Raw genomic sequence first — 23,943 nt, 5'->3', positions numbered from 1 at the left:
GCTCTGTCTCGTGGTCTCCAAAACTTATCCTCCTAGTTTGGGCCACGTGTCACTGGGTACTTCTAAGGACTCCGTAAGCAACAGTTGATCCAGTAAACACCTGCAGCTGACAACAACCCTCTTTTAAATATAAGTTGTTACCATTTTAGGAACAAATTAGGAAGCAATTTGTTTGCCTAGGAGGTTGCATTTTGGGTGTAAATAATTGTATGGGGCAAGGACATTTATCTTCACATGGCTATTGTGCAACCGTCAGATGAGAGTACTGTTAATAATATTATTTTTAATGCAATACCAGTCTACAGGTAGCAGACAAAAAAAATACAGAAGGAAGACAGGTTATCCTTGTTTTGAGTTCAAATGCCTCCTTCCTAGTATTGTTTCCAAAAATGAAATACCAGAGTCACTTCCCTATTAACCCGGCGTGCTCCCTTAGTGTGCTTCCTAGCAGTCTGAAGAACAAGGTGGTCAGGCAGTGCTGCTTTTCCCCTGTTTCAGGTGCCCAAAGAGGCAATTAACTAGCTACAGAGTTGCCCCAAAGAAGCCATACAGATGAAGGAAAAGTGATCCATACAGTCATGGATGAGAGGGGGCCAAGGCATTATTTTCTAGTCCACCCTTTAAAAAAAGGAAAGAAACCTTTGCACATGCACTTCCCTGCAGATTCTTTTGAGATGAATAAACTAAATGGTGGCTTTATGTTGAGATGCTATGCATTCCCTTTGAACTAGGCAGAATTACCCCAAACCCTCATTTGAATTCATCATACGAATAGAAGTTTGCTTTAGACTTCCCCACAATTTCATACCTTTAAGGCTCAAATTACGAGACACTTCACACGCTCCTCTCCCTACTTAACGCATCAAGTGCTCCCCAAAAACCTAGAGGCATGCCTTGTCCAGCTTGGAAAGCCCTAAAAGCTGCCTCTGTTAAAGGTCCTCTCCTTTGAGTTAGTGTTTTGCAACTGCTAAAAGCACTGAACGTTATCTGTTTGCAATTTAATTTTCCAGAACTATTTGTATTATCTCTCCCCCCCCCCCCCCCTTGTTTACTCTGTCAGCAGCCACGGAATTGTTGTTTCTGGGACTGAGCCCACTGCTCAATAGGATGAGCTCGTGCTAGGCCAAACTAGCAAGGTAAGGGCTGAAGTGGATGTAGAATTCCCAGTAAGAAGAGCTTTCATGGCAATAATTATAGCATCACGTTTACTAACTGTGTCAGGGCACTAGGCAAGGAAAGGACCTGAAGTTCCCCAAACTGCTGGTGAAGTTGAGATAGCCATGCTGTTCTTTGTAGGTTTCAGACTTTTCTTCAGGTGAGGGTAATGAAAAGAACGAACACTAAATAGCAACGCAAACACATTCGGACTAAACCAAGTGAGCTCTCTTTGTTTACACATCGCACATTTTGAAGCATTTCAAGAACAAAGTCCCCATGTTCTTTTCCACGCTGCCTTACCTTTAGCAGGTTGTGACAGAATAGGCTACAACACAAAAAGCCCTTTCACAGGGTGAAGGAATGTACACCTTTTCTTCAGGCAAGACAAGACTTTTACACTAGGAAACTACAGCATTACCAGTCAGTTATGCTTCCACTTCAATTACAACTAAACTTTGCTTGGTTGAAGAAGCTTGATTCTTTGTTAACACACAGCATTTTAAAATAATCCAACTTTGAGAAGAGGCTGGTCATTCACGCTAAGTTTGGTCAGGAACATTCATCCGCCAGGAATCCCTGTTAATGTGCAATCCGAAGAGCTAATACTCGCGTTAGTTTTGCGAACTCAACTATTTCACTTTCCCCAGTCAGCTGAACACAGTTCACCAACAGAAACAGTTGCATTAAACGCAACTAGAAAGTACAGTAAGTTGACTTCTTTGGGCCAGGCTGACAGCTGTGAGCACAAACCAACAGCAATAAAAAAAAAAAAAATCCCACCCCCGACTCGTTCCCTTGGATTCGCTAGGAAACTGTTCAGTTCTCGCCTGCTTAGGACATAGGAGACAGCCACTTCACAGCTCCCCTTGCCAAGACGTTGGAGGGAAAGGAAACTGTGAAGTTTGCTAGCACCAACTACTCCGCTTGGTAGGTGACACCTAGACAAAAACCCGAGTCTGAATCGCTGCGGGTGAGAAACGAATCTCGGCGGGGAGGAGAGGAAGGGAAGGGGGCACTGAGGGACTGGCGGTATCTGCTCATTTCTCAGTCGCACTGTGACACACCAGAGCCCGATGGTTCTCAAAAAATCCTCGGGGACCATGAATTTCAGCTAGCCCACTGGAGAATACATCAGGCAAATTCACGAATTCACAGTTAGCACTCCCTCAGATAGCCCCCTGAGCTGCAGAGGCATTCGGCTACGCTCACCCTTTTTGTTTAGCACGCCGCGCTGCCACACTGACTCATTACTTCTAGTTCAGCTTTAGTTGGGATTCATAATGGTTGCTATTAGGCTTACTGTAGCTCGCTGCTTTCCTCCCCAGTCACATTCTGACGCACAGAATACATTGTTGAAAGACACATTTCACAACTGCAATGCAGATTGCTGGCAATTATTGTTGCACATTCGGTTTGACTGTAGCGCTGCCCAGACTTGCCAGCTCCCCTGTTTATTCCTGTAAGCTGAACACAAGGTAGAGCGCTGAAGCGCCTTCTCTCTAAGCACAGGGCTCCAAGAATGCAGAAAGGAGGAATCCAGGTATCTAAAGCACCAGCGATACCCGTGTTACACAAGAGTGACCTACTGACCAGGCTGCACGTAAGACAGAAGGGAATCGAAGGGGATTCTTTCTTCCAGGTGGCCTAGAGGTAGCTGGCAGATACCAGAACAGCGAACGCAGAATAAACATTTCTCAATTTCTGCACATTCAGTTCTTTTCATCAGCTGTCAAGCACCACTCTCTGGTGTGTATGAGGCAGCATTTGCACATTCTGCTATAACAGCTGACACAGGAGGTTTGCTCCGCAAAGCCAGGACTTTTCACGGCAAATTGCAAACACCACAAAGCCACACACAAGGAAGACACGGTCTTTACAAGCCAGCTTAGTCGTTGCCTTTTCTCTCCACCGTTCAAGTGGAGAACAAGATCAGGCCCACATTGCAAACAGGAGCTACCGGTGAAGTGCACAGAGATGTAACACAAATCAATGCTAATCTGAAAAGGCTGGGCTTGGGTACCAAACGTTGGAAATGGGACAGCAGAGGTTTCACCACAGACCATATAAACACAGAAAAGGTCTTGGGCAACTACACTGCATACTCTAAAGAAATTTAACCACTGCAGGTTATGGGCAAATATGGCCAAGCAAGGCTCCCTAAGTTAATGCTACCTCGCATTTTAATGGCACCTTCTCACTTCAGTGAGGCACTGCCACATTACAAGGTACGTGGCACCAAGAGAGTTAATCAGTTTTAGCTGTTTTAACACCCCAAACGCGGGTTTAGGGAGGGGGAGGGCAGCCTTCTGTTAATTTCAAGTCCAGTCTTTAGCATGACAAAGCTCGGCTGGCTGCCACCCAACCCCATTCACTTTGAATAAATATTCGAAGTTTACAATCCTGCATAATACACTTTCTGCAACTGTTGTTTCTCATTAGCGTGTGTACAGTAAATGCCTTCTCAGCAGAGGAGAGAATTCCTCTTCCAGAGACAGTGTGCCCACAAGGAAAACATTCCAGGGGGAGAACACATTCTTGGTGACCACTCAGCAAAGTAATCCCACTTAAGGAGACAGCTGTAGCTCAGAAGACTGCAGCCCATCCCTGCTGTTCGGGCTGTTTTGCTGGCTGACTTGTTTTCAGGAGGCAGAATGGACTGCAAGAAGTTCTGAGCAGGCAGGCAGAATTCCCCAGGGGTGCTGCAGGAGAGAGGGGGGAGAACCTGGAAAGTTTCAGCCCGTCCTTGTTATCTCCAGGTCACATTTCATCCCTTCCCTGATACTCTGATTTAAGGCTAGAAAGATATCTGCCAAGAGCTCTCGGGGGCACAAGGCAGACCCGCCAATGGACAGCTTGACATCAGCTAGCACCCCTATCATCTCTGTCAACTCCAGCTTTCATCACAAGAGGGAACAAGGAATGAAATAATTACATCTAGTTAAAAGACAGGGGAGAAAGATACCGTTTTGGTCCAGTCTTTTGGAGACAAATATTTAGCATGTGTGTGGCTAATACTATCAAGTTATCCTATTCTAGTTATTCTTGCTTCTTTTAACTAAGAACTCGCTTTGGTCTCAGCATCACTAATCGGAATTTTCTTCCAGCTCATATCAAAAAGAACCAAGAAATACTTCCAACACGCCTGGAAACCATTTCAAAAAGGGTTTCTTTCTGGAGAACCAACCTTCCCCAGACACCAACAGCCCAACTTACTGTGCAAAACCATGCCTGTGTACAAACAGCCTTCTGCCATACCTCCTACTTCCTCATTTCAAAGTCTGCTCCAGCAGTAACAGCAGCTATGGAAGTGGGAGGAGAAACCCTGCCACAGGTAAGTCTTCTACCTCTGCAGGGTCAAAGTTTGACATTCAACTCCTGTCGCTGGCAGGGAGTCATTAATTGGACCCACTTCTGCATACGAAGGCGATCTCGGAGGTGGGAGCAGGAAAACAGTGACTCTTTCTGGACATGAAGACAGCAGCAACTCCCACGCAGCAAGCTGCATAGCCTCAGGCTTCAGGTATGGGTAAGGAGGGCAGGCTAAGAACCACCTCGCTGACCCTAACCATCAAGTGGATGGAAAGCTTTGAAACGCTGCGATTGCAACATTTCTCTCTTACAGCCAAGGTCTTGCACAGCTTCGTGGCTCCCTCCTTAGCTTTCCATCATAACCAGCGTCCTAGAGAGAGCCCTCTGAGGCAGCAGAGCGCCCGAGGAGCCCTGCATGCCTCAGCCTCATGCTCATTTTCTGGTTTGTTTGCTCTGTCCCTGACCTGTGCTTTCTTCCCTAAGCGTCAAATGCATCAATCTTTAAGAAGGACCAGTGCTAAGTGCCTCTTATTTTAGAATTCACCCAACTGTGCTCTCCTCCGTGGATCTTCTAAAGCACTGATCTTCATATTAAAGGGCAAGAAAGGACTTTCATCTTTCTACATGAAGTGAAAGCAAGGGCAATCGAAGCAGGAACCTCATCTGAACTGTTACAATTATGGCTATAAGGAACAAAGATTTCTCCCTTCTGGCATTACGGGAAAATAGTTTTTATAGGAAAAAATTTATCCCATTCTCACTGGAGACTGACATTCATTGACATTCCACTCTCCCAGTACGAGGAGGCACATAGGGTTTGGAAGCTTCCACCAAAGTTCTGCTTTCTGTTGTAACAGGATAAAAAACAAGATGAGGAAACACCAACCACAGAGTATCAGAACTGTTTCATGCGTTTCCAGCATCATTAGCAACATTGTCCATGACCATACACACTACATACAGTACTGCAGTGGCTCAGGTCAATGCACTACATCCCCTTATCTACACAAGCAGGAGCTGAACCATTACTGCAGTTGCATTTCTTCCCCGATATAACTGGTATCACACCACAGGGTAACATTCATCAGTTAAATCTACATCAAGTTCTAAAAACTCAAATTACAGAACCCAAATCTAAAGGACTAAGATCTCTACACAGTTCTGCCCATTAAGAAAAACTTAATATTTACCACATTAAAAAGGCCAGCTCCCACTGTGCGGATGAAGATAAACTGATTATGCACATGTACAGCCAGTGTTGTAGGGACAATGCGCGCGCTCCTAATTCTTAGAAGTTACACCACTTTGTCTAACAAACTGACAATCCCACATTTAAAGGGAAACTATGACTACTAATGCATCTTCCTCTGCATGTTTGTGTGTTCTTGTTTTACATTTTCCATCACACACTGCAGTAAACTGCAAGCTCAAGTTCATCTAAGCAAAACTCAGACTGGGGAAGGGCCACTAAAATAACTCAAAATATTTTTACTGTGAAACAAAAGGTCAAAGACTTCAGTATCTGCTAATAACATTCATACTGCAATTTGACCCAGAGGATGAAAGCCACATGATCTGGTTTGTCACAAACCCTAAGTCACGGCTCAAGCAGTTTTTGTGCCTGTTGCGTTAAGCCTAGTTCTACCTTATTTTGTACTTATGCTCCTCGTTATGAGAATTCCCTTTGTCAGTAAGATCAGACATGCCTATGTGAAATGTGACAGTGTCAGTTATCTATGTACTTATTATTGTAAATATTCCACCATATACCTGGATCCATATACACATATTCATGTATTTAAACAGTTCTGTAAAGTCTGAATACATTTTACTTGATGTCAGACAGGAGCAGAAACAAAGGCATCTGAACATCTAGGAAGAATAAGATATTAAGTGGTATTTTGCAAATGTATCACATTCCACTTATACCTACAATTGTTTTTCTTGGGCTACTTTAGTTGTTTTTTGCTTGTAAATTTAACTAAAATTGTTTTCTAGACAGATACCCACAATCAGTGATTTAGGAATTATATTGCCTGTTTCTGGATACCTTCACCATCAACATTTTGGATCTACCAAAATGCATGCCCTCAGATTTCTTTCACTAATTGAACAGTAAAACACACCACCAACACCCCAAAAAATGTACATAACCTCCTCTACATTTTAAACTATGAACAACTTAGCCAGAGCTGAAGCCAGAGTATTTTTCTTCATCCGCAGAATAAAACTGTTAAAAGTCAATTTACCTCATCAAGTGCTTAGCTAACAACTTCTATATCCAGTTCATTCATACGACTTCAGATTTACATTCAGTACTTCTTGTCGAGTTCTCAAATTAAAGCATCGTATACTTAATCAAATATACTTAAGTGCTAATACAGACTATCAATTAAAATATGAAAAACGTTTGTACTCATGCTTTTCTTATAATAATCGATTGCATTGATTCTGAGCACAGCAAGACTGAAATCTCTTGCATTAAATGGCAGGTAGACCTACAGTGTAACAGTCCCTGCCAAAAAGAGCTTACTGTCTAAAGAGTTACCTTCAAATTAATAAGCACGTTGTTTTAAGTCACATTTGGAGAAGGAGACTGAAACCATTGAAATTAAGCTTTTGGTTGAAGTTTTGCTGTAGGTTCAACTGGGTGTTTCCAATTTTTTTTCTTGGATGTTTAGATCAAGCCTACATATGTCAGTAAGATTAGTGTTGAGTGTTGGACACATTTGACTTTGGTTAAAGTCAAATCTTCTATGCCTCCAACGTTGACTGAGGAGCCTAAATTCAAGTAAACTGGTGAAGTCTTGACCTTAAAAGAAAAACAGAGACAAATGTACTCTGATCACTACAAACAATAAAACGGGAAGTAAACTATTACAAGAGCATGCTTTAAATCTTATATTTTAAACAGGAAGCTGCCCAACAGAAAAAAAAAGATCTAACTGCACAAGACTATCAAAGTTAAGCTGTAAAATTTCTCTAAACCTCTTTTTTTTTTTTAATCAAGTTTGAACATCTACTTTGCTTTCATTCAAATCAGAACTCCAGTTCAGCGTTAAGGCATATATCACAATGGATTTCCTGCCGAGACTCATTAAAATGGTAGCTCTTGATGAATAGAAGTATTCATCAGTTACAGAGACTTTGATACACATTTCCAAGTTCAGTTTCCCTCCACATATATTGATTATTAGCTTGAGTTTGCTGAAATCACTCATCCATGTGGTTTTATTTACTACCCTCAGTAGAGTTAGTACACACGCATTAAGAGAAATTTAAACTTGTAGTCATGAAGACAAGAAGAATCCAAACCCGATGTACAAAACTCCAGAGGTATAAGTTTCATAAAGAGGTCACAGAGTCAAACCACAGTATGCAGAGTTATATTTCATTATTACTCTCTGCATCCAACAGCAATACATTTGTAGTACTTGTAAAAGAAATAACTTGCAGTAGACAAGTATGCTAGAGCAATTTTACAGTTTCCTCTTTGCCATGTCTAAAAAGGACGTGACTTCGCAGAGCTCGCTCCCGATGTACCATACAATGAATTCATGCATAGTTTCATTACTGGAAAACTGTAGACACTACTATTTCTTCAGACTTTTTAGGATGCTCAGAGAGGTGGGATACTGTTCCAAACAGCAACGAACTGAATGGCCATTACCACAGGGACTAAACGCATTATATTGAATGAGACTGGGTTGGAGGCCGGTAAGAAGATGTTAAAGTGCTACAGTAACCTAGCACAGCGAGACGAATCTCAGCTTTGAGATTATTACTGTAAGTACTCGGAACAAGTTCTCACAGCTGCAAAAAAAAAGTAAAGGGGATAAACCATAATTAAACACTGGCATGAAATTAAGATGAACTTGTAAACCAATGCATTTCATTTAGTTGGACAACACCCATTTGCATTAGCTTCCAGGGCAGGAGTTGCATTTGTTTTTTTTTTTGTCTCATCATACTCTACTTAAATCAGGTTGCTCATTTCCATATCTTTTTACACTAGGAAACTCAATTAGAATCATGGTGTGCCTTAACTGAAAAGAAATTTAAGGTACAAGTTCACCAAGCCACCACTAAAAGCTAGAGCAATTGCCAGCAAAAACAATGCTGCTGTAGGCAATCCTATGCTATTATAGTTTTGTTCCAACCCACAAAAGACTTAACGTCAGGCACACAATTTCTCTACTTAACATGCAAACAGCTGTGCCTCAATTACTAAGAAAACAAAGACTAAAAAGATATTTATACAAGAAATCAGAATGGATGTTAGAGGGCACTGGGTGCATTTTTCAACCAAACGAACAAAACCATTCACTCAGGATGAAAGTCCTGGACACCTTTTGGTGGACGCGAACCGACTCTGGGCCTCTAAAATACACTTTAGTCATCAGTATGTTACCCAATAACCTGAGGTTACTAAGCAAGAAAGCAGATGTAGAACACAGGGGTGGGGGATAACACAACCTTAGCTTCGACTTCCCCTTTCAGTAAACGTTGCGTTAACCAGAAGGGTTCCTGTAGCTCCAGTAGGTCCACTTACAACCTCCCCCTATCACAGCCACACCAATAGGTCAGCGACATAAATCTGGGCAAGACACGGGGCCTAGGGGTGGAAGCCAAAGATTCAGCCGATTTCCAAACCCTAAGGTACCAAGTGATTCCTTCCACCCAAAACAAAAGCAGAACTCCAGCATCAGCTGGGAAATCACAATGCTTCTGACAGTGCCCTCTCCCAGCTGCTCAGCACCCTGGGAGCAACAGGACAAAACCTGAACTTTGGGGTATTGGCAGACTACTTTCATCTCACGGAGCAACCGAAGTACTTTTTCATGTAGTTAGTAGCAGCCATGTCTATAAACATACTCTCCCTTGTACCTGAACGTGACTAACCCGTGAATTATTCATTATAACGCACATTTAGTACAGCATTTTTTAAGACCTGCCAAGGCAATAACGGTTCAAGTTCTCAAGACAGCTTATTGCAGTACTAAACGTAAGTCTCAGCATTTGTACTAGAAATATTTGCAGTGCCAAATACTGCTGAGAAAAGTTTTAAGCACGTGTGGCATCTGACTCCTGTAGACACGGTTTTCAGCTCTAAAGCGAGTATTTGAGTCACCACCTGCTACACAGCTGAACACACCTTCACCCTCTGACAACTACAATCACCATCTTATCACTCATTTAATACTGATTCACTTAAATTTGGGTATAGTTCTCTCAACTTAACGGCCCCAAAATTTTGTAAAACATAACAACCATTTAGAGAAAATAATGGGGGGGGGGGAAACTGATTATTCTTTCTTCTTCTCTTAGGATGAAGATACCATCCTGGCATATTTTTTTTTTCTTGTGGGGATAACTTGGGGGGGAAAAAAAAAGAAAACCCGGAACCATGGTAGAAATATCCTAATAACCTTTGCAAACAAAGTCCAATAAAAGGCCTTCAGTTTCTACACCCATTCTTCTGAGACTGCCATAACGCAACAATTCAGTCATCCTGTTTATACAGAAACAGCCACGAGCTACCTGACTGAGCAAACTTCAGGGTCGAAGTCTCGAGACTCCAGGGAACTTCCAAAATCAGATCCTAACAATACAAATCAATCATCCAAGAGATGACGCCGTATTACAAGAACCACCACAAACTTCACCAGCTCGGTGCTGGTCATACTCACTTTGAGGTGCCAAGCCAGGAAATATGACAAGATCTGATCACTACCAGTTTTGCAGTTATGTTAAAGCTACTGAAAATGTTGCCCGTCCACCTCCAGAAAGATAGCACATGCTGTGAATAAGCGCGACCAATAAAGCCATAAGGAAGGGGTACGCATCAATTTAAACAGTCCCACCTGACATGGAGCTTCATGGAGTCATGGCGTGATTTCACCCCGTTGTTATTTTTACAAGGTCAGATTAGCAATACAATCTTTATGCATTTATACCGTTTTGGTGGTTGTGATCAACAGCTTCAAAACCCCTTTGTGCTATGAGCAGTTTCAGTAACGTTTATCAATTGCTCCCCTCCCCATTATAACTTTCAAGTTAACAAAAATATTTGCTTATCTCATTCCAGCTTCAGGAAGGAGAGCTACAGTTGCAGACAGTGCATCTGTGAGTCAATAAATATCTGCACCATGGTTTGCCATTTTTACTGGAATGCCACGGATAAGTGAACTTAGTCACATTGTTACCTAGTGACTAATTTCAAAAGCATCTTTACACAAGCAGTAACTGATTAGAGCGCTGTTATTTTGGAGTTAAAACTTTACCATATCGAGGCTTCCGGACAGAAGACGTATACGAGAGTTAAGGACTTGCAATTTAACCTTTCAAGCCGTGGCTGAACAGCCTCCATGCAAATTACCTTATATTTCTTTATAGCATAGGGCAGAGGCAAGGAAACCGGTCTGCAGAGCAAAGTCCATCTACTACAATCTCTCTCCAAGGATGAAGCGCAAGTTTCCTATGTATTACTTTGCAGATTACTCGGTTTCGAGCAGAGCTTTTCACTCAGAAAAAAAGCTTACACTCTTGCAGAGGGATACAGAAGAAAAATTCGTGGAAGAGCAAGGTTGAGGGGTAGAAATAGCGATTCTGGAGAAAACCAAGAGGACAGGGGTTGTAAGGAGGAAAAGGAAAGTGAGTTTAGCTTTGAATGCACAGGGAGCTTCTGAAGCAACGCAGTTTGCTTGTGGGATATCCCACTTGGTTCCCAGAAGCACGGCGTTGCTTCCAATCTCCTTTCACCCCAATTTAGGGGGACGAGGGGCAGACGAGGAGCAGCTCCGAGCGACGAAACCCGTGGGGTCCCCACCGCCCTGGGGGCAGCCCAGGGACCCTGGGGCTTTCCCCACCTTGCAGCCAGGTCTCGTAGGGCCTCCGGGACGAGGCAAGGGACCGCTCCCGGGGCCTGTCGGAGGCTGTGCCCAGGAACACGAGCTGCCTGCGAGCCCTTCTGCTGCAAGCTTCGTCTTGCCCTGTTACTCCCTCCTGCCCCGCGCAGAGGAAGAGGAGGGCTGGGGCGGAAGCCTGTCAGCCCTGACAGCTGCCCGGCGGCCCCATGTCCCCTGCCCGTTACCTCACCGAGAGGGGGAAAATGGAGGGAGGGAGGGAGGGAAAGAGGGGGGGGGAAGGGAAAAAGGCGACCGGAGGAAGGGCGGCGGGGATGGGGAAGGGGCATGCGGGGTGCCCGGGCGGACAAAGGGGGCACCGGGAGGGAAGGGGAAGGCGGAGGGAAGGGGAAGGAAGGGGAAGGGAGCCCCCGTGCTTCACCTGAGGCAGGCGGAGTGCGGCAGGCGCCGAGGGAGTGTCGCGCTGCTGGCGCTGCCCGGCTGCTCCCGCAGGCACCGCGACCGCCGCTGGCTCAGCGGCACTGCCAGCCGCCCGCCCGCCGGGAGCCGCCCGCCGCGCCGCGGCCCCGCCCCCGCCGCGGCTTCTAGCCAATCGGCCAGCCGGCAGCGGGGAACTGACGGCGGGCCCGGCCAATAGGAGCCGCCCGCGGGGCGGAGGCTGCGGAGCCGTTGCGGGAGGGGATGGCGGCCTCGCGCCTTCGTGCAACGTTAGCGGAGGCGCACCCGGCGCGGCGCCGCCCTGAGGGGCGGGGGGGGCCCGGCACGGCCCGGCACGGCCCCGCTGCCCCCTCGCCGCCTCCCTTCGGCTCCTGCCGGGCCGAGCCGTGCCAGGCAGGCCCCACAATGCCCCGCAGCGGCGCCGGGCTGGGCCCCGGCGGAAGCCGTGCCTCGCTGGCGCTGCCCTGTGCCCGCCCCGGGCCGGCGGCCTGGCGCTGAGGGGGCCGTGCCCGGCGGCCTCACGGGGAAATGAGGGGGGGGGGGGCGTAATCCAGGCACCGAGAATATAATCCTGAGGCCGCAGGGGCTCGGCACGGCCTGAAAATGCTAGGGGAAGGGCAGAGGCACGGCGTGGCCGGGCCCGGGTGCTGAAGTGAGCCTGGAGGGGGTCGGGGGAGGCCTGCCAGAACGGGAGAGGTGTGAAGGCACAAAGCTGAGCTCATGCTTCCTCTCTACATGTGCTGCAGGCTCCAGGAGCTTCAGGCAGAGCGCAGGGGAAAGGAGGAAGCCAGAGCCAAGACGTAAGACGAAAGTCTTCCAAAAGTGAGCGCGGCATATACGAGTCCAGATGTCAGATCCAGCTGTAAAGATGAGCTTTATTGCTTATTTACAAGCACCCAGAAATGCAAGGCTGCCTCCCTTCAGGGCTTCCTACCTTCGATAAGGAGGGCAGGTTTGCAGACGTAGGTGCCAATGACAGAAACTACAGGGTGAAGTTTACCAATGTCGACTAGTATCAAAGTTACAAGTGAAGCAGGCTTGAATCAAGAGAGACAGAGATGTTAGCAGAGAATTGTATTGAGTAAGCATCTCTTGTCCAAGTGAAATGCTTTTGGCTCAGATTCATTGCGGCAGTTTGGAAACAACGCTAGACGTGTATGTCTCAAGACACAAAAGGCAGTGGGTGAAATCTCTGAAAGCAGTGAAAGATTTGTAGAGCTGAGTATCAGGCATACAAAGGTGTCATTGTTAAAGGCAGAGGTGAGAGGTGTAAATATAGGTACAATAAGAATTTAATTTGGCAGTGGGAAGAGAACGTACAGCATAGGTCTTCGCTAGTACATTAAGACAGAGAATGAAAGGAAGCTGGAACTGTGACAAGAGGCAACCAAAGATACCTACATAATCAGGTGCCTTAAATGGGGACCTAAGTCCCCATTTAAGTGTCCAATAACTCATTCTGATCCATCAAAAAGTGACAAAAAAAGATATTTACTGGTTGAAAGGCAGGGTTTTAAATTCTCCCATAAAAATGAGACGGAATGGAAATAGTGGAGATTACTACATACATCAAAGAAAAAAGAGAAGCTGTGTCTTCAGCCAAGTGGCTAAGAAAGGTAAACAAAAGCAAGCAGACAGTATCAGGTCTAAGTAAAGTTTTTGAAGGAGAAAAGTAGCAGAGCTTAGCTGGGCAAGGAAATAGAAAAGGCAAAAAATTGACTGACAACAGTAGTCGTGTGGGAAATAAAAGGTAACGACTGCAAGTATGAAATGCAGACATTAAAAGGCTGTCAGTCATTTTTAAGGTCTGCATGGTACAGGGCATTTCAAATTTTCTTACTCTCGTCTGCCTCTCATACTTTCATAGGTAGTCTGCACTTCCCAAGACTTAAGTCTAAGGTCAGGCTGTACTGTCTTTCTCAGGTTTGTCTTTCTCTATTTGTTTTTCTTTAATAAAGACATTTGAGAAGTTGGTTCCACTCCTGTTTAATCAATGGCAAAACTTCCCTGATGACTTCAGCAGTAAAGTATCAAAAATGAGCTCAAAGCAAAGATAGCTGCAGTTTTCTACCAACCTCTCCCTTACCAAAAAGTATCCCACTTCTTTTGAAAACTCTGCATGTTTCCCTAATGCTCAGCTTGGTAGGTGCATGGTAGTTGAGGCAAGTGAGATTTGAATTGTCTGTTTTCTGCAGCTTGACTATTCTGAAAATAAGTGCAAAGGGTTTTTGTGTTGGTCTGATGGCAGGAAGTTACCCAGGAAAGGAGACACGCCTCTGAAAGAAGTATGAGTAAAAAAGCTATCATATTAATTTTGTACATCCGTTACTTTCTACAAATTCGTATGATGTTTATTTGATCCTTCTGGTCAACTTCACTCACATTTTCCATCGATGCTTGCAAGCTAGCATCCATTGTAAGAGCAAACTTGTAATGGTCATTGAATTCTGAAAAACAGCATCTCAAGGACCTCAACAGCAGCCAGATTTACCAGAGAAAGAAAAAGAAAATGAAACACCAAGCATCCAGAGGTTACTCTTCGATTTGCCAGCCTTCACAACAGACCACACCAATGCTCACTTTGCTGAACTACGCTGTTTTCCACTACACTGGCCTAATCCAAGACAATTGGGCTTAAGTTTATTGGCAAGCTGCAGTCCGTGGGAGAAGCCTGCACGTCTGCCACGAACACTAAACATAGGCACGTTTCATTTCTGTTTCTCACAAACAGGTAAGGTGGCTAAATTCACGTCGACAAATCATTTCCAAATGCCTTGCGAGGCAGAAGAAATCTCTTCCAAAACAAGTTTCTTCCAGGCTGAAAGAAGAGTGACAGGAGACAAAAGGTGTTTACTTTATCAGAGAAGTCACATTGCTAAACGCTAACCACAGTGACTTTAGACAGAAACCGCACACATGCAGATCTGGAGAATGTCACAATCTGTTATTGCTAAGAAGCCTCAACTCTGCTTTTGCAGAAGCCTGAAACATCAGTAGTTTCTGTGCAGACTCATAATTGGAATTAATATATAAAAAAAAAAGCAGCTGTGGAGTCACTTTGATATATACACCCAGCTATAAATGCAGATGAGAACTTACAAGGTTTTTACACCCTGTAACAGAAGGAAAGGGCTCTTTGGAGCGAAGGAGGAGAAAGCAACACATTTTGGTGGACTTCACCATTTACTGCCCATGTCCTCTGAACAACGTGAAATTTGCCTGGAATTTAGGCACCGTCTATTAGCATAGCTTCCTTTTCCCCTTGTGCCAATCCTTTATTGATCTGCTCCCATAACAAATGCCGAATCCGAACTCTGACAGCACAGAAGGTGGAAAACCATGAACTTAAGATGTGGAAGGAGTGAAAGCAAGTGGTGTTACCACTGGAGCATCAGAGTTTACAAATTTAAGCCTAAATTCTAGCTCTGTTCATCCAAATTATAACAGGAGCAGCTGATGTAAAAGAGCTGGGACCACACTAAGGCAAACGTGGCCCAGTAACCTGTCTCAGAAGCAGCAAGCAGCAGATACTAGGAAGCATATAAGGCCTTTCCTTACCAAGAGAGGTTACCCTTAGCATGCCTACCCAACTTCTGGTGTGGCTGTGTTTTCATAGCTTCATTGTCTTGTTTTCGTGTGTCAGGGTGCGATTCCATAATGCTCTCTTCATCAGCAAAACTGGCTTGAGACGTCATCTGTTCTCCCCCCAGCCGCTTGGTCCTAGTGCTGTGTCACAGCCACCGCTGCCTCAGTGGTGCTGATGCAGACGTTTCAAAAGCCATACTGTAAACTGGATCACTGGAGTTAAAAAAGAAGGTTAAGAAGAAAAGAGCAGTTCGCTGATCTAGTTTATAGGCCCACAGAGAGACAGAGGCATCAGCACGACTGAAGAGATTGAACCACGGGACTGCGACAGGAGTCTTTCACACTGACTTTGCTGATGCAGAAAATAGGAGGGAACCATACCTGCACCCCAAGGCTGGCAGAAGGGCAGGAGCTGCACCTGGCACGCTGTAGTATTTAAAACAGTTATTCTCCCCCTTTCCACCTCTCCCCAGCCATCCACCCACGCAGTCTTGTGCGAACAGCCTGCTGAACTGCTTCATTGTGGTTCTTGCTTCAGCTTCAGTAAAAGAGGAACACGTTTTTACTTTCTTCACACATTAGTGACAAGATCTGCAGCTAGAAAACAAAACATTTGCACACGACGTCTCTGCTCAGTTGGGGTACGATTTACAGGCATAAATCTCTATCTATCAGTTAGGTAGCACAATAAGCAAATTTACTTTGTGCTAGAGACCCTCCCTGCAATACAATGGGAGTGACACTACGTTGTAAAAGTATGTACGTATCTCAGTTGGATAAGCAGGTTGTCAAACAGCTGTGCTTTGACTGAAGTCATGGGACGTGTCCTCAGAAACACACCTAAATGAAAAATTATGTCTTGCGCAGAGGAAAGCTCTCCTTGGAGCTTGTGAGTTCGTCCAAGCCCTGAGATGGGATTGCCACTCCATTATGCATGGTTGCAGACACCGCATTCCTGATCTGACATACCAAGAACAATGGCCCAGAGCTCTTTACCTCCAAGGAATTCAAATATAATCATCACTGCCATCTAAATGCGAGCACAGTGCTAAGCAACATACATTTTTTGGTTCAGTATATCCGCTTCCTAACCTTGTTTCCTCTAGCCCTGTTCTCTTGCTGCTAGCTATTTTCTATCCAGCTTTAAATGCTGAGAAAGCTGGCGTCCAGCACAACTATAAAAAAAAGGATTTATACACCAGGAATAGAAGCCATCCAGCAAAAGTATCCTTGCCCCCAAACCAACATTTGGGACCTGAGTTTTCTACCTCAGGCCTACCCCAGCTTATCCAAAATTCCAGCAGAGCACATCCTGTTACCTGCCTTAAATAAGCATGGCGATTTCTTGCTGCGGAAAACAAACTGGGCATTTTCACACAACCCGTTGTGGTTTAGCCCCTTTAGTGATAATTCAATCGGTACCAGGTACGTAATTTTTGGGCTTGTCTGTCCTGGCCTTACAGCTCTGTGGTTCAGCAATTGCTAAGGGTCCTTTATTACCATCTCAAATACCTCCTTGTCCTTCTCCCTTTCTCAGGGGGTTAAGAAATGCTTCAGATTCCTGAGTTCAGAAGGGCTTGGGGGCATTCTTTTTACTCAACAGAGGATAAGCTGAAAGGGGAATAAACATCCCTGTCGCCCTGCAGCCATCGTATGCTTGTGACACTCAGGTAGCAAATATACTTGCCAGGCGTGGAACAGATATTGACAAAGGGAAAATACTTGCAAGAGATTGCCAAAGCCATCTAAACCCTGTTTTCCTGCTTAGGTGGGGCTGTGGAGAGCTTTACACCGTCTTTGCTTCTCTTTTCCTACTTAGGTCTCAGGCTGGGCCTCATTTTCACAGAACCAAGAAGTGAGTACCAGGGTGATTTTGCCATTTGGAAAACAGGACCAAGTTCAGAGAATCCACCAAGGTGAACGGTGGTTTGCTACTTCACAACATTCACCTTTTTTAAAGTGCATTTCAGCATCTGTCACCTTTAAGAGACCTCCAAACAAAAGGCATCTAGCTGAATGTTCGCTTCCCTCTTCCTCTCCCCAAGCATTTTCTTCCTCCAGCAGGAATTGAGTCTCCCTTCTTTCCTCCCTGCCAAACACGGAAGCACCTCTGCTTTCTGCCTGCTGCCTTTCCTGAGATTACTACGTGAGCTTTCACTAATGGTGCCTCTCAGCTTACCTCACATTTGCTGTTTGGTTTTGGGTTCAGCCTGCAATAGTAATCAAGGCCAATATTTGCTCACATGAAGTGGCTCTGTGCTTCTCATTCCAGTGAGCTGGCCGAGGCCAAAGTGAAACTAGCTTGAAATATTCTAGTATGCCCAAGAGATGCTCGGAACAAGGGATTTTTCCAGCGCTGTAGAAAGTCATCCAGATTCTCATTGCAGCTTTGTTGTGGGAACTGCAGGGGAACTAACTAGTTAATAGCCTGCCACAATTAAAGATACTGCTTTTGCCTGCCAGAAACCAAAGTCGGTCCGGTCAAAGCCTAGCTTTGGGCCCATTCTGCTGGGCGAGAGCTCCGCAGCCAGAAAGAAGACTTGACGTGAAGTCTTGCAAGTATTCATCCTCTTCTGCGAGCCTGAAGCCCACATTTTTCTGATAAGAGGAGGCTACATCCTTTGTGCATGCAAGTCAGCGGCAGGTCTTATAAACACACCCACAGATTCTCAGTGTAACATATTGCAAGCTCTGTGCGGCTGGAGCCAGCGCGTGCTTTGCTCAACAACCCCCCCTTTCATTTCTGCCAAGATTCCCTCCCACATTTGGGACTTTTTCTTTCCCCTACTCCCTTGAGAGCCTCCTCAATTCTCCCAGCTTCTCTGGCCTCCCACTGCCAGCATGGTCCGTTCTGTATGATTTTGCCAGCTTGCACAGCCTTTGGAAACATATGGGGCAGCACAGGAAGCTGGGTGCGTCGCCCTTATTTTCAGCCCCCCTGTTCGGGTTGGACAGATGGAACAGAAGGCCAAACTGACAGTACTGGCACAGAAGGCAGAAAATGAGCCCTGGGGACTTCCTGAGGCATTATCTTTGTAGGATGTGAGAAAATACTGAGATACATGAGGTGTCATCAAGGTGGGAAATGACTTTTTAGGCAAGGTGCAGGCAAGAGCCTCGTGTAACGCAGGCATCTTCTTTCCCCTTCATCAGAGCATCGTTTCCTGGGATTATTCTGCAACAAAGAAAACAACTCATGGGGCACCCTGTGTTTGTGTAACAAATTCCTGTCAAAAATCAATACCTCACTGCAGAGCAGCAGGCTGGTGGGCTGTCAAACCTCAGGCTAGCACCTGCTCTGCTGTATTTCTCAGCTATCAAGAGGCAAAAAAAGTGTTAGAGGAACCAAACCCATGGAACAGAGATGTTTTCAGGGAGGGTTGTGAAATCCCTCTGTGTGAGGTAGCAGCTTTTGTCAGTCTGGGATGGAAGGAGTCCTGCAGACACTCATGCCTTATGCACCGAGGGATATAAAAGGCGGTTCACGGAGAGAATATTTGGACTTGGAGTTAGAGACCCAAGCACGATACAGATCTAAAGCACAAAATAAGATAGCTCCACTCTCTTTAACTTATGATAAATCCTGTCCACTCCCTCCTTGTATTTTCTGTTCCCACACAAAGCAGAAGCATCCTTGCTGTTGTCCTGATTACTGCTGCACTGAACTTTAAGCGCACACCTGTATACGCACTTGCGGCTGGTAGCGAGACAGCACAGAGACCTGTAACTCTTTGACTCTTTATAGGGAAATGTACGTGTATAAAAGCCTTTTGAATTTTCATAGGCCGACCCTTAGATGTGGGATAGTGAAACACAAAAAGATGAAAACAAGATGCTCACCCGATGATTCAGCTTTCCTGCAAAGCTTCTTCTAGCAGCCATCATAACCCTGAAAATAATCACCCCAGTCCCTTTTTCCTGTGGGTTAAAAACACATCAGCCATGAGGATCATAATGATAAGTTTTTTGTTGTTACTCAGAAACCGTGAGAAGGGGTTTTGCATTACATGAAGAGAAAATGCATACAGGAAAAGAAGGTATGCATATTCTTGTTATTATTTTTGTTACTTGAGGAATGCTAAATCAGGTTTGGCTTTGCTAGGGGACATGCCAGCTGTCTCCAAGCCCTTTTTATTTTGATCTCTCTTGTACCTTAATTGGAAAAGCAGGGTGTGGAGCCTCCAACAAAGGCTCCCCTTTGTAGTGTGTTAATTAGGCACAGGAGTTAACAAAACCCCTCGGTTATAAACAATTACCTTTCCCCAGGCTTACTTTCATTTTCATGCTACCACGTTTTTACTAATTTTCTATTAGTTTTCCAGAGTGGACAAAAGTAATTTCTAAAAATTAGTCCTCTAATTAGCAAGGAGGGGAAAAAAAAATCCCAAGCAGGAAAATATGTAAAGCAGGAGGGAAAAAAAAAAAAAGTATAATTAGGAGCACTTAAAGATGTCTTATTTGTGCTTCTTCAGGATATAAGGTCTCTTTGGGTCACTGTAAAGTCTATTTTAAAACTGAAAATCTAGACTGTGGTCCCCTGGAGGTGACTGTGGGTGGAAATGCCCAGGGCAGGGAAGAATCAGGTGTGGGCTCCTGTGTCCTGAAGTGGGTGCTACCCTCACCCCAGGGAGCAAGAAGCGCTCCTCCTGTCCCTCTGCTGTGATTCCATTTGCAAAGCACAGTTTGCCTGGAGCAGGGCCCCGCCTGGCCTGCAGGACGTCTTTTTGTGTGTCCTGGCTGCTGGTGCACACCGAACAGCTGCAAAGGGAGAGGCCTCTGCCTCATCCCGATAAAAACAACCTCGCCCGCAGCCACCCTGGAACTGGTACCTCTCTTCCTCTTCCTCCTGCAAGGGGAAGGATGGAACCGAGGGGCTGGGGGTCTTTCTGCTTCCAGCTTTGAGAAACTGGAAGAGGCAATCCCCGTGATGGGAAACCGTGGTGTAAGGACAGCCGTGGTGTCAACGCTAAAGGTTTTATGTCCTGTGATGGCACAAAACTTCATGCTGCTGCTCCCTGATCTTGTTTTCTGTTGAGCTTCTGGAGAAAGGTGGAGTGGGGCACTTTAACCCAGAGACCTGGGAGAAGCACGTTATGATTCAGAATCCAGGTGAAGTCAGTGTCGCCACCTGTGATAGTGCTGTTTCCTTAAGACTTTTGCAGCACAGAGGGCACCCACATACATCAGCACAGACGAGGGGCTCCCCCGTGTTCCCCAGAGGTTGCCTTTGTGCCCGGAGAGTAGGGCAGCAATGTTTATGTGGGACTGGGGAAAGAGTAGCTCAAGTCCATGCAAACCCAGACCCACAATGTGGAGAACAATGATCTCCCTACAGGTACTAAATCCCAATAGGAACTGCATCTCTGGCCAGCCAGCGGACCTGGAAAAGGCTGTCTGGGGGAAATCTCGTATTTCCCAATGGCAAATTCCCAAGCATAGCAGTTCTCTTTGGAACAAACCTTTCTCTCCTCCCTGGAGGAGACATCTCCTGAAGGCATATCCCCTTTATTGCTGCACATCAAGCCACAGTCCCCCTTTCTCACTGCACTGCAGTAGCACACATTGCTTCTCAAGCCAAGAGCAGCCCCTGTGCCTTTCCCCAGAGAGCTTTCAAGCCCAAACGGAGCAGGCAAACTCCATGTGAGAGGGCAATCAGAAGTGAAGAAAGGCTGAGGCTGGCCCCAGTGCCCCCCAGCAGGTCCCAGGAGGGATCTGGGGACAGGATCCTGCTCCTGCTGACCAAGCAGGTCCAGGAAGCAAGGGTCCCATGGCAGCACGCAGCCACTTCACGTACGATGGAAAATGTTTAAACTGCTGTAGCTGGGGCCCACAGGAAACTTTTGGGAAGTGTGTGCTGGGTCTAAGACAGGAACCAAGAGAGTCAGTGTTTAAAATATGCACTGACAATGAATTGCCTCATTACTTAGAGAAAAATTGAGAAGGGGGGAAGGAGTAAAACTCAGCCACATCCGGAGACAGGCAAATAATTGTCTGATGGATACACCACGTCTCCTGACTGCTGGTCTAGAGCGTTGCTGCTGTTCAAGCCCATGGTGTCTTCTTCATCATGGCAAGCTTCTCCCTCCAGGAGACAGCAAGGTCTCCTCTGCATTTGGGTGTTCCCTGCTGGAAGGCACTCCACCTCAGAAAGGCCAACATGCCCTCGGATCATTTTTTTGAAGGGTGGGGGAAGGTGGCCATTTGAAGGCTCACCCCACAGTCTCCCCCTGCGTGCACCCTCTCCTGCAGGATGGAGACCTACCAGGGTCTCACACCCTGCAAAAGCAGCAAAAAATAAAAGGCGGTCGGAGATGTGAACCTCCTCCTGAAGTACTACATAAAGCAAATGAAGACGTCTCAGAGCGGAGGCCTCATAAATTTGGAGCGCCCTGAGGCGAGGCCTCTGGGGTGGGAGCCCCGAGGCCGCGCTGGGCTGGCAGCGAGATCCTGCCTGGGGAGGGAGCCCGCAGCAGGGCAGGTAATGCTCACGCAGCTTTTTATGGCTTTTCGGTTTACTACATTTCTTTTTTTTTTTTTTTTTTCCTGGCCTCTGTGACAACCGCAGCCTTATAAGGGCAGGAGCGCGGCGTTGGAGGCTGAGAGGAGGTGGGGCCTCCCGGGGCTGGAGGCTGCCTGGCCCTGACCTCCTTCCTGGGAAAAACCCTGGGAACCCTCCCTTGGCCCAGCTGCTGAAGTGGCGAAAACTGCACGACGACCCCTCTCCTCTTCCCTTTCTCCCCCGCACCTCCCGGAGGAGCTGCGGTGGAGCCTCCGCTTTCTGCTTTTTGGGATGCAGGGGGGATCTGGGAGCGACGGGTCGCGGGGTCCCCCGCATCCGACATGGGAAACCTATTCCCATCTGGTTGGGGTAGTTCTGAGAACCGGAAGAAAAAAAAAAAAAAGAAAGGAAAAACAAACGATCCTCCTCCCAGCGCTGCTGGCGAGTGTGTGAAAAGCCGCAGCTGGCAGGTCTGCTGCGGGATGTCTGCTGCAGACCCCATGGCTCCGTACGTGTTTTGGGATCCCCCCTACATCTCTGGCCAACTGCGTGCATTGGGTTCCTACACGTATCGACCCGGTCTGATCCATCCAGCTCCGCCAACCGGTTACGAATAAGGCCAAACATAAACATGCTAAAAATGTCACTGTCATCAGATAAGGTCGCTATGCACACAGCATTCCTGACACGGGTTCATTACACCAAGGACGTGGAAAGCTAATCCACCAGATCACATGCGTGTGGTGGCTGGCATGGGGAGGGGGCACGGGGAGCCATAACTCTGCTTTTGAGCCTGCTGCCAGCCTGGAGGACATCATCCCTGTGTGACTCAGTTTCTCTCAGCAGGGGAAAAAAGAGGGATGTCACGGCACCCACCTCCTCCTGCGAGCGCTGACGTGTTTCGGGAAGGAGCGGCAGAAGGGGAGGCAGGGGATGAGTGTGCTTGCGAGCCGCAACAGGCTGGCCTTTTGTGCTGACCGCCGGCTCGCAGAGATCTTTACCAAACACGATCATATTTATCACTCCAGGAGGCAGTTATCTCTATTTTGTAGGAAAGGAAGCAGGCACTGAGAGCTTCCTCTGTGATACATTTGTAATCGTGACTGTGTTCAAGTCCCAGCAGCACGGGGCTGAGCAGGCTAGGTGCTCACCATGTTTGTCAGATGCCCAGGTGAACACAGAAGTACACGAGCTGCCAGATCTAATGACCTTCCCTGCCATGAAATGAGTTTTTATAGCTCTCAAACCATGTATTTTAAGAGCTGAGGGGAGCAGGAGCTGTGGCTGGGTCACCAGTGGGAGACCAGTGGGATCATGCTCCCTCTCCTGAGCTTGCCACCGCATCCACTCTTTAACTGCTTACAGGCTGTGTCTGGCTCAAGAAAGAGGTTGTGGGGCCTTTCCCTCGGGATGAGTGATTTGGATTAGGTCAGCCAACAAGGGAACATCCTGTTCCTTCTCAGCCTTGGGACTGTCAGGGTTGTGGTTTGAGGACTGCACAAACCAGCCCGAGTCTGGGCAGCCCCCAGAGGAAGAAGCCCCCTTGCCTCCTCTTCCCCTCCGTCCTCCAACCTTCACACTCCCACTGCCAGCCCCAGATCTCACAGTCTGATCCAGCTGGAAAACAGCCTGAACCGAAAGGAAGAGCTGTTTCTTCAGCTTGCCCCTTTCCTTGGTGTGGTTGACTGCCTGGGTGCTAGAGAGGCTCTGGAAATGCACAGTCATGGGGAGGACTTTCTGGTGACACACCAGACACAGGCTGGTCAGAAACAAGGAATGAATCACAGCCCTGGGAGGGCAGAAAGCCTCTTTTCCAGGGATACCATGGATGAATTTACTCCAACTGCACATCTGGCCATGGGGGTTGTTACAGCATCCCAGATGCAAGTGGTTGTGACCAGTATCTGAATTACACAACGTCCATTGCCAAATGTATAGGGTTACCAATCTCAGGGCATTACTCAGTGTAGAAGGTAATTTTGGAGGTCTCCAGCCCACTCGGGGCCATATCCAGCCAGGTTTTGGAAACCTCTGAGGGTGGCAAATCCAGGATCTGTCATTGCCTCTTGTCCTCTCACCGAGCACCTG

At 46.6% G+C, this 23,943-nt stretch overlaps 1 protein-coding gene and 1 long non-coding RNA gene across 7 annotated transcripts in view; both read right to left on the bottom strand.

Annotated features, from left to right (window-relative positions):
* MYH9 (myosin heavy chain 9) overlaps nucleotides 1–11,896 on the bottom strand; it is a 69,312-nt gene extending 57,416 nt beyond the window's left edge. The window contains exons 1-2 of one of the 6 annotated variants that reach the window (XM_050711342.1): nucleotides 11,755–11,890; nucleotides 7,016–7,279 (exon numbers count right to left, since the gene is read on the bottom strand). The gene's annotated coding sequence lies outside the window, so the exon portion shown is untranslated. Of the gene's footprint in view, nucleotides 1–7,015; nucleotides 7,280–10,157; nucleotides 10,289–10,331; nucleotides 10,619–11,336 lie in introns of those variants that run through there. The other 5 variants (XM_035551933.2, XM_035551932.2, XM_035551934.2 and 2 more) reach the window with 5 other exon arrangements.
* A 730-nt stretch (nucleotides 11,897–12,626) lies between these two features.
* Nucleotides 12,627–23,943, bottom strand: LOC126913336 (uncharacterized). Its single transcript, XR_007708429.1, has 3 exons — nucleotides 22,732–23,943; nucleotides 15,358–15,569; nucleotides 12,627–14,589 (listed from the first exon to the last, which is right to left on the bottom strand). It is a non-coding gene; the product is annotated as an uncharacterized LOC126913336 (long non-coding RNA).

This window comes from Cygnus atratus, chromosome 1 (genome assembly GCF_013377495.2).
Source record: "Cygnus atratus isolate AKBS03 ecotype Queensland, Australia chromosome 1, CAtr_DNAZoo_HiC_assembly, whole genome shotgun sequence".
Classification (NCBI taxonomy): Eukaryota; Metazoa; Chordata; class Aves; order Anseriformes; family Anatidae; genus Cygnus; species Cygnus atratus.
This window is presented reverse-complemented; position numbering and strand designations above follow the sequence as displayed.